Raw genomic sequence first — 18,598 nt, forward strand, 5'->3', positions numbered from 1 at the left:
CTATCCAATGATACCAAGGTCACCAATATAACCCTAAAAAGGTAAGTAACAACAGCTAGTTTAATTTGGGTATGCAAAGGAGGGTAAGTAACAGTTCATAATATATATATAAACATTACAGGATTATTATCCCCACTGCTCTCATTTACTCTGTTAACTCTTACTTCTGGCCCTGCTTTTAAATATTAGCAAATGACAGACACATTTTCTGTACTGTTAAGTTGTTTCACTATTTTTTTGTTCCTATGCAGTGAGAACCTCATCGACCAACTAACTAAATAACATGAACACATAAATTAGCCTAGAATAACCTGATCAGCACAGTATGAAGGGAGTCACCAGTCTGGTAAATTTATCCTTGTGTTACGCCACAATTATGTATAAAATGTCACCATGCAGCCAGATATGATAATGAAAAACTTTACAGCTCCAATGTGCTCAGAAAAAGTCTGATGATAAAATAGGGTGCAGACTCTTTGCCAAAAAAAGATAAAAATGTTCTCTGTACAGGATTAGTTACCCAAACTTGTATTTCCAGATGTATTACCAAAGACAAATTTGAATAAGGTTCGACAAACAATATATCATATGAAAGCAGAAAGTCTCACGATTCAAATGGTATAAAGACATTTAGGATTGAATTATCACAGCGACAACAGTTTCTTAATGTTTAACAAGAGTGAAAATATTACAATATGACACGTCCTACCTTTGTTGACGTATAAAGACCACACATGTACTGAAACATCAAGTATTGCATATCAATTTTTTCGTTAGAATCCAGTGAATATATTGCATCCATGTTTTTAGGCCAAAAGACGTATTATCCCTGAGTAGATCCATAAAACCATCGTCCTCCTCATGAAAAGTGTTACTCCGGTTCGTTTTACGGCTGATTTCGCCGTTTATTCAATAAAGATTGACATAGCAAGCTTCTGTGAACCACATGAGGCCTCAATCAAATTTCTAATGACAGTAAAATCAGCCAGTCGCATTGTTTGTCAATGACGACTGACGTATGTTGTAGCCAATGAAAAGCCTTTTCCAACGATGTATTTTCCACTGTATTGCGGACGAGGGGGAGGGGGGATTTAAACGGCCCACACCACTACAGTAAGTTTCCTTGACAACGCTGGGCACGCAGCGGGCGCAGCTACGGTGGGAAGGGGAGTCATGTTTCATATTATACACCGTTAAATAACTAACTGGAGAGCTTTTCCTTTAAATGACACCAAGGTCACCAATATAACCCTTAAAATGTAAAGACAACAGCTAGTTTAATTTGGGTATGTGTTGTTCGGCCACGTGCAAAAAAGGGGGCGGGGTAGCTAACGGGTTTTTAAGGAACTGAGCCAAGAACACGACCCTTCTTTTTGCTGATTTTTTCCACATGGAACATTTTATTCTCTGAAAGCTCCAGCAGATGAAATACTGAGTGAAATATTGCAGGACTCCAGTAAGAGCGAGTGGGAAAAATGACCACCAAGAACAACACCTCATCCTCCTTAGAGGTTACTGTATGTAGCATAAGGAAATCGGAATGATGCAGTTTTGTTTTGTCCTCCCATTTCCCCCCCCCATGAAGCCTACTCTTACTCTTATAGAACATGGGAGAAAAACAACGCCAGCAATACTGGCATAATGCATGAGTCAGTTTCCTATTTGTCAGTCATTTAATTGAAAACTCCCAACATCAGTTCACACCACAATTCAATACTCAAAACACTTAACACAAAGCACATTTCTATCTATATCTGTACTAATAATGACATCCTTTCAGAACACATGATGTATATTTTAGATCCAGTGGCATAAATTTATTATTTATTCTTATTAACACAAAAGGCCTCATATAAAAATAACTAATTCTTTTACTAAAACTTATGAAGAGAACTGACCCAGGGATACAAATTTTCAGTTTGAGTAGCACTAATAAACATTATCCTGTAAAAGCTGATTCTCATTTTGTTGTACAGGTTTAAAACTATTTCAGTCATTTTTGTTTATCAGCTTTATAACAGTGAGTACAGTTTTAATATATCCTCCCACAGTTATTGGTAACAAAGAGACACTCTCCAAGATCTTTAGCTAATGACCCGTATTTTTCATTGGATACCACATAACAAACCAGCAAAACAAACATTTTGTGTCTGAGCAAGCAAAAATAAATAATTAAATAAAAATCCATGCAGCTTCAATAATATGCAAAGCTAATGTTTCTTTACATACAAGGGAGATTTTTATGTGCTGACACACATGGTAAACAATGTGCTTCTAAGTAAAGGAAATAAGGTATTAGAGTCATATTGATGCCAACCATTATCCACTAATCCAGGCTTTGCTTGTGTGCACTTCTTTGGCCTCTGAAGAGTACACAGTAAGTGTAACATCTAGATAAGACTGAACAGTTGAAAGCGGTAACACCTCCTCCATTATATACCCACTTAGATTGACATAAACTTAAAATAATAGTACTTTCGACTGGTGAAACATCCCACTCACAGTCATCCTTCGTTTAGCTTTCTGATTATTGGTCGACAAGAACATGCCCGTGCACACGTTTCATGAGGTAGGCCAACTGGGACAAAAGTCCAATCGTATTCAAGAACTGCAATAATTCAGTGTGTTACTTATATGAGGAATATGAGGAGTAGTTTATACAGTGGACTGCTTGTGTTTCAAATTTTGTTTGTGTGATTGTATTTGTGAGGGCAGCATGGTGGTTAGTGGTTAGAAGGTCGTGGGTTCATAACCCCTTTCGTTTGTATGTTCTCCCTGTGCTTGCGTGGATTTACTCCGGGTACTCCGGTTTCCTCCCACAGACCAAAAAACATGCATGTTAGGTTGAATCTAAATTGCCCATAGGAGTGAGTGTGAGTGTGTGAGGTTGTCTGTCTTTGTGTGTCTCTATGTGGTCCTGTGATGGACTGGTGACCTGTCCAGGGTGGACCCCTGCCTTCCACCCGAGAGAGAGCTGGGATAGGCTCCAGCAGATCCCTGTGACCCTGATTCAGGAAAAAGCGGGTATAGAAGATGGATGGATGGATGATTGTATATGCATATATATGTATACACACTATCAGACATGATACATTTAATTTCATTTATTAAATAGGAAAAATTAAAAGCACCAGTCATGCTGTTAATTGGGTTTATTGGTTAATTGGGCCTGACTAACTGGTTTACAGCCTGTTTTACAGTTTGTTTGTATTGATTGATTGTTCTATGCCTATGGTTCTCAAAAATTTTTTCTGTGTAAGCAAATTTTTTTGTAAAATCAGTAACAATATGGGGCTAACAGGTAACAAAAGGCCTGAAGTTTAATTTTATTAAATTACAGGGCTTTACACACCAGTCAGTCATATTTTTTCAGGTTTAGTCATAACCTGTCAATATACCATTTCACATCAATGGCAGAATTTCACTGTAGGAAAAGCAGTATTTGTTGGGTTTTTTTTTTTTTTGGTTTGTTTTTTTGTCAATTTTACCATTTTTGGTGGCAAAAAAGTTGCAAATTTTCAACCATTTTATTAATTTTGTTTCAGCTAATAGAGCTCTTTGTGATTAAAAAGGACAAAAACTAAAAGACAATGAGTACAAGGACAGACAGAGAAAGACGGCTCTGTTATGACAGCAGCATGTGACAGCACATTTTCTCATGCTACTAAAACAGGATTTTATTCTGGTCTTGTTTGAATACATGCTTGAAATTTTCATCAATGAGATTCTTTCAACTTTTCAGCCCAGAAAATGCCCCTCTGCAATGCACCAGAGAGGCGTTTGGGAAGTACTGTTTCATAGCAACTGAACTGTTCAAATGTGATCTATACAGTACATTGAGCTGTAAATACACTATCAAACCCAAAACATAAACCCTGTTATGGTCTTAAGTTGTTAGGTTTTCCCATCACCTGTGTTCAATTATTTAGAAACAGCTGGACCAGGATGACTTAAATCTCTAATTACATGTAATGTAATTAACACACAGAGTGTTAATCTAATTTTAGCTGTAATGCTGACCAAAAGGTAAAAAGAATATTCTCTGTGAATAAAGCTGATTATTATCATTCTTATTGCCAGGAACTAACTCCATTATAGGACAGCTATTGTCACAGAGGCACCTGGAACAGAATGAGTCAAACACAAACAGCCATGAATGTCTCCAAGCTAAACTAAATAGTTTGAATGCATTGCTGCCCATATTTACAGAGATACAGACACAGGCATGAAGTGCCACAATACATTAACACGCTTTATATTAGTGATTTGTCATTTAGTATAGTGTTTGCTACTTTAAACGTTTCAGTGGGAGATATTTCCTTATTGTTGCTTTTGCTTTTTCATTGAACATGGAGCACAGAGTCATATTTTGAATGTGGGGTTTTTATTTTGTTTATTAACCATTATTTTACTACTATGTATTCCTTTTCTTTAAAGGCTATAAATACCAATCTGGATACACACTATTTGGCTGTGTTAGAAACATTAAATATAAAATTTACATTGATACCAGATGAAAAAAAATTGGTCAGAGTGAAAGTAATCATGCATGGAAATATTGTCCCATTCAGGTGCAATAGCTTTAGTGGCTTACAGCTTGTTGTTTTGGATGGATGTTGCTCAGGAGGTAGAATGGTTCGTCAAAGAAACACGGGACTTTCTCCTCATGCCCACATGGCCAAATGGGCTGCTCCTGATGGCCCGGCCAGCATTTGGCGTGGTAGCTGGTTCTGTATAGTGGGGTGAATGAGAGACAAAGTCATAAACATACCCATTTACCATTTGTTTTGGTTTTACAGCCAAACACCATTACTCTTCAGTTTAAGTCTCACTGCAATAATGAAATTCACTGTCGGCAACAGTATGCAACTGTTTTCAGTTAAAAAGCTCTAATAGTAGACAGATGGTTTTTGGCTATTAACTAGTAAACCAAAACTAGAGCTAAATGAATAAATATTGGACTTACATGCATCAGATGACCACAAAAGCAAATCTGATTGAATGCTACAGTGGATTTCCTCTCAGCCTGCTCAATGTGTAAATCAGTAACAGTGTACTCTCTGGTTGACCATAAATGTATTATGATATATCAATGGCATGTTTACAGCTTGTACAAGTGTACAAAAAAATTATTGTTGCTTTAATGATGTCTATGAAAATGTTGCATCAATAAACATGCTCATATTTATGGCTCCTTTACCTATGGGTATTGTAAATGGTCAAAGATAGTCTTCATATTGTAGAATCATTCTTGCAAGAGATCAAAACCTATTTCAGTGCTTCATGACACATTCTGACTGGTTCGTTAGCTCAGGCTCCGGTTTTGTTTTTTTTTTTTCAGCTAAGAAGCATTATCAAAAGAGATGTTTCTGTGTTCAAGACCTGGCTTTGTATTCGTTTTCATCTCCTGTCTGTCTCTCTTTTGCTCTTTCTCTGGGGTCAGGCCAATATCAGTACTGACACCCTGCTCATAGAGTGCTCAATCATTGCACAGACCAAATTGCTATTATAAATTGCATTCTGCAATAGTAGCATTCCATGTTGTTAGCCTGGGCTAATCTTCATTCCTGTAATTTAATACTTTCAGAGATAGCAAACGATGAAATATGGCCAGGAAGGGACAGGCAAAGTGCATTACACCAAGCCCTGGGTGGCGATTTGTTGCCTAATGAAGCCATTAACCTGACACTGCCAAATTTGATACTGGCAAAATAATGGCTTCATTAGAGAAAAAAAAAACAGCAGCCCCATAAGGAGGAAATTCAATGCACATGTGTTGATGTTGCATGCTATCTCTCACCACCCAAAACAACAAAGCCGACACAAACGTTAGCTTCTGATAATAATGAAACATGAATGGACACTCTAAAAACAATGTTAAAGAGCAGCAGTTTCAAATAATGTTTTACTGAGACAAGCTCAAACCCATTCTTCAGGGTGATTAATCCTTTTTGTTGTGCGAATTGTTATTGTGTTATCTGCAGAGAAGTTTGCGCCGGGGTATTTGGTCACAATGCTCATAACAGATACAGCTGTGTTGCGGTTCAAAGAGCAATAACGGAAAACATTAACTGTTTTCATCTCCTCCTCTCTTCCTCCTATTATGCATGGCTGATCAGGGAACTCATTATAATTAAAAGGTGCTAATTAGCAAGAGATCAAGCTGGCGCTTGCATCACAGTGGCATCTCACCACAGAAAGCTCTCCCAGAGGTGGAGAGGTGACAGTGCACCTCTCCCTCGCATAGGTCAAGAGTTTCTAAAGTAAATTGCAGGCAGCGACTTTTGTTTGTATCTCCCAGCTCGTTTCTCCAATTCTCCAAGGTTCCCACTTCAGTTTAATTCATCATTCATTAAATTATGGAAAGCCATTAGTGTCAAGATTGGGAACTTGCAAACGCTTTGTGGCGTCTCGCTTAGCATATAAAGCAGAGCGTGCCGGCTTTTATGCCCAACTAAATATTGATGACAACCCTTGTTACTGTTGATGGATGAGCTTCATAATTAGATGGTGCCACTGCTTTCGACTATCAATAAGGGTTGTGAATCAAGTCCTCCCCTTGCACTGCTAATTTCTGAGGCATCTCAAATTTGCAAGACAAAGGGGTGACCTGCACACAATGATCCCTCAGCGGAGGTATGAATAAACCTCATGGTGGGCTCTGCCGCTGAAAACAAATGCCCCTGAGTCACAGTTCTCTTCGGAACTGCCTTTCAGTGTTAGGAGATACAGTGATAAAATATCTAAAGTTCAGATATTCCCTTTATTTTTATGAGCTTCTCCTTAGGAGCTTCTATTACAGTTAGAATATTTTTGTAAATATGGCCCATAGAAGATAACCTTAATGAGCATCCAGACTGCAAACAGCCCAGCATTAAAAAATAAAAGGCTACAGCAAATTAATTCATGGGTGTTACAACAAGCTGGAAAGGGCAGAATCTTTTGTGACAGCTGAGCTCATAGTTTTCTGAATTTGAATAAAGTATCATCTATCTATCTATCTATCTATCTATCTATCTATCTATCTATCTATCTATCTATCTATCTATCTATCTATCTATCTATCTATCTATCTATCTATCTATCTATCGTTCTGTCTATCGTTCTATCTATCTATCTATCTATCTACAGTATCTATAGATAAAAATGAGAAAAATACACTAACAGAAAATATTGGTGAAATAGTATGGTCTTAAGAACAAAATGACATACTTTGATTACAAATGTAGTGCTGGTAAACTTTAGGGTAGTGTTTTGGATTACCTGCTGAGAAAAATGATCCGTCAATTTCTACATTTGCAGATTATTTTCAGAGAAACAAGCCCAAGTTTCACATTAATCTAGATAATAATTTAGTTTTTTCTCATTTATGACTGAATAAGATATGATAATGGCCTATTAAGGTTTCTCTCTTTTCCCTTATATGATCCAGTGAACTTAAACTACAATAATTTGTCTTGTTTCTTTTACAATAAAAGGAATGATACAGCACTCACTGGCTTCTAGCAATTGTCCACACCATAACCAACCTTTTAGAGTACTTAACCTTATTTGACCTCTTCATAATAAAGCTCAGAATGCTTAAAATCCTCTTCCGTCTGTATATGTCATAATTGTCATAATCATTTTGTTTGCATAGACAAGAAGAAATGTGTCCTGGTCTCTGCACATGAAAAATGTCACGGTTTGGCTCATTCTATTATTTATTCATTCTCTGCTGCATTTGTATGTTTTCCATGGCTCTTCTCATGCCACACACACTGCTCCCCCCCTCCTGCCCAGTATTCCTGCCAGTCCAGTTGCACCTCCACCCATCTACTCATGTTCCCCATTCTCTAATCACTATTTTGTGTATGTATACCTTTTATCCTTTGAGTTTGCGTGTTCTGCCAGCTTTTCTGATCTTGGCCTCCTGTTATGTTTGGATTTTTGCCTTTACCCACTGGCTTGTCTGGATATCTACCACATTTTCATCATTACCTGCTTGTGACTAAACATTTCCCTCTCCTTTGTCTGAAGTTTTAATAAATCATGAACACTTTGAACTGTACTGTGAGTTTTACGTTGTGCATTTGTATCCCAAACTGTTTTACCTCTAATAAGTAGCCTACCTGATAACTGATAACTACTATATATACAATAATCTTTTTTTTACGTCAGTCCTTTTTGAAGCCAATATCGCCTTTTTTCAGATGAATGGTGGTTGCATAGCAACAAAATTTATTACTCCTACAGTAGAGATTCACTTTTACAGTTTCAAGCAGCTGAGCATCTTTTCTCATACTTGTCATCGCTCAACCTTAATAGCCTACTTTTAATTTTCCTGATGCAGGTCTAAATTTTTCATCAGTATGTCAGTCAACTCATCTATTAAACAGGAGTTATGTAAGGTGTTTACAAATGAAATTATTTCATGGGCCCTGATAGAAATTGTACAAAATGACTTAACAAGAGTACACACACTTTGGTAGGTTGTCGTAAAACCCAACCAGGCCGTCACACTTCCATATTGGAAGGATGAATAAGAAGCTGGCGACTCTGTGGGTGTACCACAGGAAGTTGTTTATGCCTGTACTGTGCAATAAATGTGATTTGCACAGTACTGCTAGACAGTAAAAGCACATGTGATTGCTGCACACCATGGGGAGATGTGATGGTAAATTATTTTAAAGTGTCAATGGTTCGAGCTACCAAATAAGAACCACTGTATTTCCTCTCACAACTAGGAATGATTCTTTTTTCTTTCAACCTACCATTGCCTATGCATATGTCGTCCCCTGACTTCCTGTTCGTTGTACAACAAGAAAGTGTTTAATGATGGACTTTTGACTATCAACTAAAGGAATGTACAAAGGACTGAAAATTAGGACTTAAAATTGAGTTCAAGAGTCTGGAATTAAAATGATCTGATTGGTCCTTGCCAAAAGAATCAGGCTGAATAATTTTCTCTCTGCAGCACACTGGACAAGAATGATCCCCTGCTAATTGGAACATTAGCATGAAGTGGCCACAGGTGGAAATACCCCAAGCAGCTGTGAAAACAGAGGCGTTGCTGCATATTCAAGGCTTAAAGTGAGCTTAATATTAATGTTGGTTCCATTAAAAACCTTCACAGCCTCATACTTCACTGCCGTCAAGAAGGACCAGTTTCCACTCTAGTGGGAAAAAATTTCATTCATTTTAATGATATATTAGAATTTTCACTAGTCTGTGGTTGCAGTCCGAATTTTAGGTCACAGCACAGGGCTGGAGGGATGAAATATTTAAGCAGCTTGTTCTAGCTTTACTCTGTGTTGCATTACTTATTCATACTGGCCCAAAATGCTTCTATTGACTTACAATCTGCACAAAAGACATATTATACGCCTCCCAAAGGGCCAAAACATATTGTGCAGAGGAGCCTTCTCGTTCTGCCTTCCTTTGTTCGCCAGAGATATAACCAGAGCTATTCTTCGTCAAATTTTGTTTATACATAATAAATGCCGTTTATCCCGATCAGGAATTAACATTTATCAAGATCAAGCCGATTGATTCATGTTCAGACTCATAAATAAAGAGCTGTGGAGGTAAGGGAATGTTATCTACTGTACATCCAGTACAAAACTATTAATACTAATTTATAACTATTTCAGAAAGTATGAACATTACTTGAGTCAACAGGAGAATCAGGTGATTTTTCCTCTACAGTCTAATCTTCTGTTTTAGCCCCAGTTTGGCTTTCCGGATGGCAATGTCCATTGGTTGGACTGGGAACACTGCGAACAATTGTAGCTGCTAGATACATATGGTTATAAACAAGATCCCCAAATTACAATGGCCATTACACAAGTTGTACATAAATCAAATTTTTAGTTGACAGGACTAGTATGTTTTCTGATGCCAGACAAAGGAAATCAATACTGTCTGGTTCAATACTGTCTGTAAACTCATTACTCCTGCTGACTGGAAAAGTTTCTGAAACTATACTCACTTATTCACGTACAGTAGAAAGTCCTTTTGTTCCATCCAATGTTCAAAGAAAAATTGCATGTTTCATAAGGGAGAAAAAATACCAGAGACACAGAGCTTATGATAGATGTTAAACAACTTTTCTTACGTGGAACTGTGAGCTGCATTTTGTTACTTGAATCAAAGCTCTGCATGATACCTGCATTAGCTCTTCATTAGGAAAGGCCTATGTAAACTACTAACCAAGAACATCATAGAAAACTGTTCCTCACATCCTTTGAGTAACAGTTCATTTTATGGCAGAACCACTGACTCGCATACATACCTCCTACAGCCTACAATGAGTTAGTTAGGTGATGATTTATATTTATCTTATTTGTATTGTTATATTGAACTCAGATTGGGTTTAAATGCTTTGCAAGGCAATACTTGAATTTAGTTTTGGACTCGGCAGCTTCAGTATGAACAACTAAGCACACTCACTGTTATTTGGTTTAAGTTGTACCAGGTGTGTGGGACCTTCTTTTCATCCCACTCTTTAATGAATTGCAGCACATTGGAGCATTGGCCAATCGCTCAGCATGAGATCCACTTGACCTTTAGGTGGAATAACTCTTATCTGCCTTCACTTCGTATTTTAGACTTGTATTAAAGAGCACAAACAGAGAGCCCTTTGACTCCTATTGGACATCATGAAACACTGGGGGAACTCCATACCATGCTTGAGGACTTTTAAAACAAGTACTTTTTGTTTTCTTTTCTTTTTTTTGTTTTTCCTAAATTGTGATAAAGCAGACTTCTCTTTGGCGGACAGTTTGGTACAGTGCCTGAGGCATAAGCCAAGGAAACTGCTGCTCGGGCCCAGCATACAAATCAGATTGTGAACTCCCTTTGGCTTTCTCTGTTCATCTTTTGGGCCAATTTCCAGAACAGGGATTAGGCCTTGCACTATTGGCCTGATTTACAAAACTTGGCTTTCCTAAGAAATGGTTTAGTGTAATGCTGAGTTTAACTTAATCTTAAATCTACTGCATTGATTTACCGAAGGAAGATTAGAATAACTTGGGAAGTAAATGAAGGTAGCTCAGTTCATTGGTGCTGCACACTTACAGGAAAATAACTAATAGCAAAATTTGTAGTGCTTGTGTACAAACAATAGGTAACAATTTATTAATTGACAATGTGATGCCATTTTTGTAGTTTTCTTGTAGTTTTGTTGCTTGTCTTTTTTCCAGCAGTCCAGCAACTTTCTGACATAATTGAAATTCAGTTTTTATTTAAGCCAGAGATTTTCAAGCTGTGAGATTTACAGTAAATCTCAATTCATCTTCTGTCTAATGCTGAAAAAATCGCTTCCCATCTCACATGGCATTCTTTAATGTATTCTCTCATGTGGTTAAAGAAGCGTGAATTTCAGGAAGCCCTTTAGAAAATCACTGGCATACCCGTGACCTCTCTGAGTCAGTTGGCCATCTATGTTCAGGATGAAAAGGGAAGCTGCACTGCCTTTGCACCTTTCTCACTGTTTCCTTGACAGATGAAGAATGAAACATGGCCTTCTTATTGAATAACAGTAGGCGCTTGTGGCTAAATACGCTTGTGATCTTTCAAATTAAACTGATGCATCATGACAGCACATGGCAAAACAGATTGAGGATGTCAGGGTAGGGGGAAGGCACAGCCATCAGATGAACAGTTTCCATAACAAATGTGACGGAAAACTCATAAAATTATGATAATGCTTGGCTAGTGTAATAAAATCTGTGTGTATCAAATCACCTTTGTATTTCTGTGCTGTGCTGCAGGCTGTGAGTAACCAAAAAAGACGGTGGAATGGGAGTAATTGTTCATTACCAGCACTATATGTAAAAAGATTTGCTTTTTTAGAAAAAAAAATTATAAAAAATGAATTGGAAAAAAAATGGAACATGATATCAGGAGGAAGGACAACAAAGCAAAACAAAAAATAGCAAATCAGAATGTAAGAAATAGGGCAAATGAAAGGGGATAAAGAATGACACCCAGAATGAATACACTACCTGAGTGACAGGTCTCATAAATTTTTTGTTGTGATCTCCTTAGATGTCAGGAGATGGGCAGGCCAGTGTCAGAAAAATAAGTGTCACAGATGGAAAGTATCAGAGAGTCAGCATATAGAAAAACTTGTAAAATATATTGGATTTATTGTAGCAATTAATGCTAACTCCTGTTGATCAGGTCTATGTTTTATGCAGGAAGTTTTAACAGAATGTGTTTGTTAGTCCATGCCTTTAGAACTGATGGTTAGAAGTTTGGTTAGGTTTAGCCTCAAAACAACTGAGAGTTGAGGAAAGATGTAATTTGGATTAAAGTGATTCATTTGTTCAGGGACCATTGTCATTATGCGTAAAAGACACAACACTGTCAGGTTGAAGCTACCCTCCAATCTAATAAAGTCAAATATATGAATATCAGTCACAGGAGCAAGTGTACTCCACTGCCATTTTAGGAAACTTAAAATCTCATTTTAGGTGTATCAATGCCTTCCTTCATTACTGAATAGAGAAATACTTTGCAGGTGCAGCTTACATTATGTTATGTGATAGAGAGAAACAAGGTAAGCAGGTTGTTTGTAAGTTAAAATGGATTTTCTAAGCATGTTTTTCCGAAAAGCAAAAAATAAATTACCTTTTCTTTAACTTTCCTACTGTGTCTTCACTCTCAGCAGTCTCTACCTTCCCCGGAAATCTGTAAGTGAACCAAAGCTGGCCAGTCTGTTCTTCTGTTCTCCACATGCATTTCTCTCATTTACAACAGTTTGTCTGCACCTCATGATGTTGCTAATGCCATCAGGTCTGAACCGGATTTAACTGGACTACTAACTAGGTCTCTCCCTGATGTGAGGAATAAGATGAATGGTTTATTGCATGACCAGTTTAACAATAGCAGATGATTGAAAGTCACATGTAACAAAGTTTGTGCATTTGAGAATAAATACAAATACCAAGAACAGAGCTTGTTGTTTTTTTAAAGAACATAGTAGAGTACAGTGTTGTCAAATGATTCCCTTAGTTTTTGTCACATCATTAAAAGCAAATGTATATAAACGTATTTTACTTTGATTTGTCTTAGTAAATAGACATGAGATTCTGAGCACCTTTAAATTGAGGTTTCTAAGCAGGGAGCCTTCTCTATAACATATCGGAAAGAATAGTAACACGACTGCTTTTGAGAGCTTTGGTTGGTTTTAAGAAAATGTCAAGACTGTCAAAAATCAAACACAGTCCTTTGTGCATGGACAAAGACAGGATTTGGCTTAAAAGAATAACGTTCTTTTATTGTGAATACTTCATCTACTGTGAGGAGATGCGCAACCATGTTTGTATGTGTAAGTGAGACTGAGTAAGTGAGTATGTATGTGTGTATTTGTATGTATGTGTATGATCCTGTCGAAATCAGCTCCCGACCAGACCGTAATCCCTTTCTGGAAGTCTCCTCGGGGCACAACACCTGTTGCAAGATTCATGGTCTTCGGTGGCATAAAATCAACTTTGATGTCTACTATCAACAGAGCACCTCTAAAATTACAAGGCTCTCTCTGCCCTCACATTCACTTTTCCCTATGCAACAAGTGCTAGAGGCCTCAGGTGTAACCATTAAGCAAGCTGAAATTTCTGTCTAAGCGATCCGTATCTAGTCTGTGCTCTCAAAGCATCTTAATAAACTGTGGGAAATAAATCTCTAGTAGACACTACTAAATAAGTCTCCACTCTAACTTACGAGACTGAAATGGAAGCATATACACTCTTCATATTTGCACCCATCTGCAACTTCACCTGTCGATTTACTCGCGCTCACTGCAGCGTCAAGCTGTAGTAGCATTAAAATACTGTATAATATTTTAAAGCCTTCATGAATGAACAGACACTTTATCCAACTGAGTGCAATTTATTTCATAATAATGAATGCTTTAGAGTATGTATTGGTAATGTATGCAAAAAGCAGGGAAATACTATTCTGATAGCTTCTCCCTTAGGACAAACAAATCTCTACTGAAAAATCTCTACGAGCTGAAACTTTTGAAACATCCACTACCGTCCCCTCAAATCTGTGGGTAGATCTTACAGGTGCAAGCCTTAGAAAAACATCTCTGAACCTGAAGCAATCCGCAGGAAGAGAGGCTGAAAATCCTTAAGAACAGAATTATTTTTCATGTAACTTGCCTCAGGGATTGTATTTATTTCTCTTCACTAATTATTAATTATTAATAATTACTAATTATTATCTCCCATAATTATTTCCTTTCACTACAATATATGGTGCTTGTAGTCTTGAAATCCTCACCAGGGTCTCCTATAAAAACATTCATGCAACTCTGAATTTACTGCATGGTCTGACTTACAAATATATAATCAATGACCTTTAATTGCACTTTTGGTTAGGCTGCACCCTTGGACACATACATGCTTCAGTGTATAAGATGAAATTTCCTTTGATAGAAAAGTATTGGCAAAAAACAAAATAACAAGCTCAACAAAACATCTACATGGATTATCACTACTGCCAAGTAGTCAATTAACTTCATAACTGGATATTCATATGGACCAACTGCAAGTCTAATGGAGTTTGTTGGATGCTCTTTCCCTGCTTACATTGATCCACAATGTGTGAATTGGAGCTTGTGGGTGCTATATGTGTTGGTCATTGGAGTAGTATCTGTGTATTATAGCCTTGGCAAGTAGAACAAACCTGAGGGGAAACAAGTGCACTTGCCTTTCTCCAACCTCTACCCAATTAAAGGGAATGAAAAATCCATGAGTGCTCTTTATATGGGTTTACATGTGGTTAATGAGCTGATATTTAAAACTTGTCACTTGTAACTCTTGCTCTCTCCCAGTCTCTCATTTTCTTTCTCGCTTTTTCTTTTTATCTTTGGCCACCATCCAGGACACACCACCAGTAGGTTTGCTAGGGTGCTGCCATTAATGCTTTGTATCAGCAAAATGTCAGCCAGAAACACACACACACACACACACACACACACACAAACACAAACACATATGCATGCAGACTTACGACATCCAGACTGCATATCCCCTGTGCCTATTTTTTCAAGTGCAAGGAATGGACAGCCTTCATATGATTCTGGTAATGTAAGTTTATAATAAGGTATAGGACATGCGTATCATTATACATGCGTCTGTAATTATGCAGTTCACATCTGTTTAAGCCCTTTTAGCCACAGTGAAAAGTTATACGTGATGTCCTCATTAAAAACCTCACCTTTTTTAAACACTGTGTAATAAAAGGTGCAATTCAACCACAATTCAATGCCTCATCTTTCATGCCATTCATCGTTCTGTGGGCAAAAGCTGCGTCAGGTAGATAGCCTGCAGACCATAACCACTCTAGTTGCAGTGCAGGAAATATTACCTCAGTAATCTGCAGCAAGAGGCATTTCAGCAGGAAATGGCTCCCTGTGCTGGGTTGTATATATGGCCGGGGCTGAGTCAAGCTCATAATTCACTGCAGTCGTTGGCACTTTTCATCGTCTGTCTGCTGGGGCTGGGTACTGGCTAAATGACAGTGAAAGCCACAATGGCACTTCCACCATTGCTTTACGACTAGCAGAGACCCTAGGGCACCATGACTGGAGTGCTAAGTGAGAACATGGCTGCCAATCACTTGATATTAATCTCTCTGTGATCAGGAGGGACAGCCGACATGAGAGCAGAAACCTAGGGTGAGGAGGAGCTGGGAAGTGGACCCAGCTGGTGTAAGCCCAACAGAAATTAGCTGTGTGTCTGCCCAGAGCATCCAAGTACCTCACAATCACCTGCACAGGCACACACAAACACACACACAGCCACCTCCACACAGAAGTGAAGGTCAGTTGTCCAGTCTTTTCTGTATACTACCACATAATATGGCAAGACATGAAACTTCAGAACATATAGCCTGATGGATTGCTTGTAGCCCTGCAAATGAAATTATCATTTGGCAGGTAATACTGTATAAAAATACCAATGTAAAAAAATATGATGCTAAAGGTCAAAGGTGAATCAGCATAGGACTGGCGAACTCCTAGGTAGTGTTCATTACATAAATACTGTATGTTATTGTTCCAGTATAGTATAGAGTTTTGTTAATGAGTGCTGGCTACAAATCCACGTATTTACTTTTCTGGTCTGTGTCCAAATTTCCTTCTATTCACTACTGCATATAGTGCACTATATTTACCCTGTCACATTTTATTAACATTTAAATTCTGCGTGTGCAAGTTTATGCAGTTTATAGTGCCCCTAAACATTTCTTACAATGGAATCAAAAAGTAGTGACTCTAAACACTTGACAAATGACAATGACTCATAAGTGTGTAAAATCTCAATTTACTGCTCACTGGCTGAGGGATTATATAGGGAGTGATTTCTCACACAACCAATATTTTGGCCCATTATCTGTCCAAACCTCTTCAGCTGTTTCAGCTGGAATCCAGCAGGTGCTGATACTGCACTGTGCCATATCAAAACAAATGTGAGTTCAGTTTTATCGAAAAGCAAACTATTGAACTTCTGAAAATACAAATAGCTTCTCAGTATGGCTTGTACTCGGGTTTTAGCCCAGCCGGCTGTCTCCTTCATGTTGTAACTGCTGTGTGGTAGCTTAACTAAGCTAATGTTAAAAACTTTAAATCCCACCATGCAACTGATACAGATTTTTTTGTTGACTTTCTCTATGTGTACTCTTAAAAGCGACACATGGTTTGCACAACATGCCAATATGTTATATGACATGCACTATTGTAAAACCATAACATATACAGATATGAACAATTTACTGCTTTTATTACAAATATAACACAATAACTATGGTAGACAAATATTTTTCCTCCAAGCAACTGTTTTTAACTATACCTTTTCCTGTTTGGTTAAAAAACAGGTTTTGAGCCAAAATTGAAGGAATAATAATAAGCTTTGTTTGTTTGTTTGACAAAATGCTATCCTTAAGGTCCAGAATGCACAGTCACATTCAACAATTTAATCAGTAATTACCTACCAGTGAGCCTACCCCCAAAATTTTGGGGAAATTAAATGAAATTCATTGTGTCATAACTGCCACTCCTGGCCACTTGTGGTCACTGTTACTCACTCTTGCATTAAGTCTTCATAGATTATACATGTTTTCCCCCTATGTAAGTCTTGTAAGTCTACACATGCAAACAATCACAGGGCAGTAATATATTTTCTCATCTACCCCTGAAATCCATCACTCTTGGATACAGGCAGGAGAAGGTGAGGCTGGTAATAAAGCTGAGAGACAGTCCTCCGACCCAACAGTGAGGGACACGCAGGCCAGAGTGAAGATGTGAAGAAGGTGGAGAGCAGAAGGAGAGGTCAAGACACCAGTGAGTAGGCTGCAACACCAGGAAGTAGTAGGCAGGATTTTTCAGGGGTGAGTAGGCCTCGGATGGGGTGATCCACCCAGGTTGTGGTCGAAAGCCAACAGGAAAGAGAGGGAAGATTTTGTTGTGGCTGGGATTGTATGGATGGAACAGGAGGAACTCAGGGGAAAAGAAGTGGCCCAAGCACAGCAGGGGGTCAGGACAACATGGGAGGGTGTCAAAGGCCGTGTAATCAACTGGGCAGATTTTTGTAGACTGCGACAAGCCCGCGCCAGTTACCTAATCAGGGCAACTTATGACACTCTCCCTGCCTTCTCCCTGCAACCTCCATCAGAGGCTCTGCAAGGAGCAGATCTCTACACTATCACAGCACTGACCCAGGCCAGTACAGGTGCCAACATGTTCAGGTGCTCAGGAAACAAGCAGAGCTGGTGGAGAGGAAGAGGCTGGAGGCATGCCAGGAAAGTGCAACAAAGAACCAGCAAAGGACCCATTTCTTCAGAGAAGGAGAATCAGTGGAACACACCATCAGAAAAGCAGCACCCAAGCTCCTGAAGAGAGAAGGCGCTGGAAACCCTTAAAGGTTTGGCTGCAGGGAGTGTCAGGGGCGAAACATCGGTTAATGGTGGTCCCCAGCTGATGACTCTGCAGCCAGCTGAATTAGGCACCAGTGGAGGTGTGACAGGCATTGAGCCGAGCAGGAGTAACACCTACCTGTACACTTAAATTAAAACACCTGATAGTTGGGCTGCAAGGTTGTAAACTGTAAATGAGGTTGTAAATTCTGTATGCTGGAAATGTTATGGGGTGTCAAAAGCTAAAAATGATTTGAGTCTAATTTATTTTGATTTTATTTTTTAAAAATCCTTGCATTCTTGAAGCTTTCAAATTTGACAATAGTCCACAAGGCTGTCTAGCTGGAATTATAAAACTACTGAAGTGTTATGAGTGCACACGGCACAATCACCCTCCCTACAAAACTTTAATCTTGTCACCATTCTCTGAAATGAGAGCTGTCACATTTATTTATTAATTTAACTGGCAAATCATGTTTTCTGGGAAATATTATCGCTCAGCAATGTAGTTTGACAGCTGTTTCAAATGCTCCAGCACACTGTCAGCTATAAAATCCTGGTAAAAAACAAACAAAAACACTTAATGCATCTAGTGTATTTTAATTTAAATTCTGCTTGATGGATTGCAGTGCTTATTCTCCTTTATCCTTTTTGTGTTTTTCAGTATTGTAATACACTTTATGGAGAATTTGCA

This window comes from Mastacembelus armatus, chromosome 21 (assembly GCF_900324485.2).
Source record: "Mastacembelus armatus chromosome 21, fMasArm1.2, whole genome shotgun sequence".
NCBI classification, from domain to species: Eukaryota; Metazoa; Chordata; class Actinopteri; order Synbranchiformes; family Mastacembelidae; genus Mastacembelus; species Mastacembelus armatus.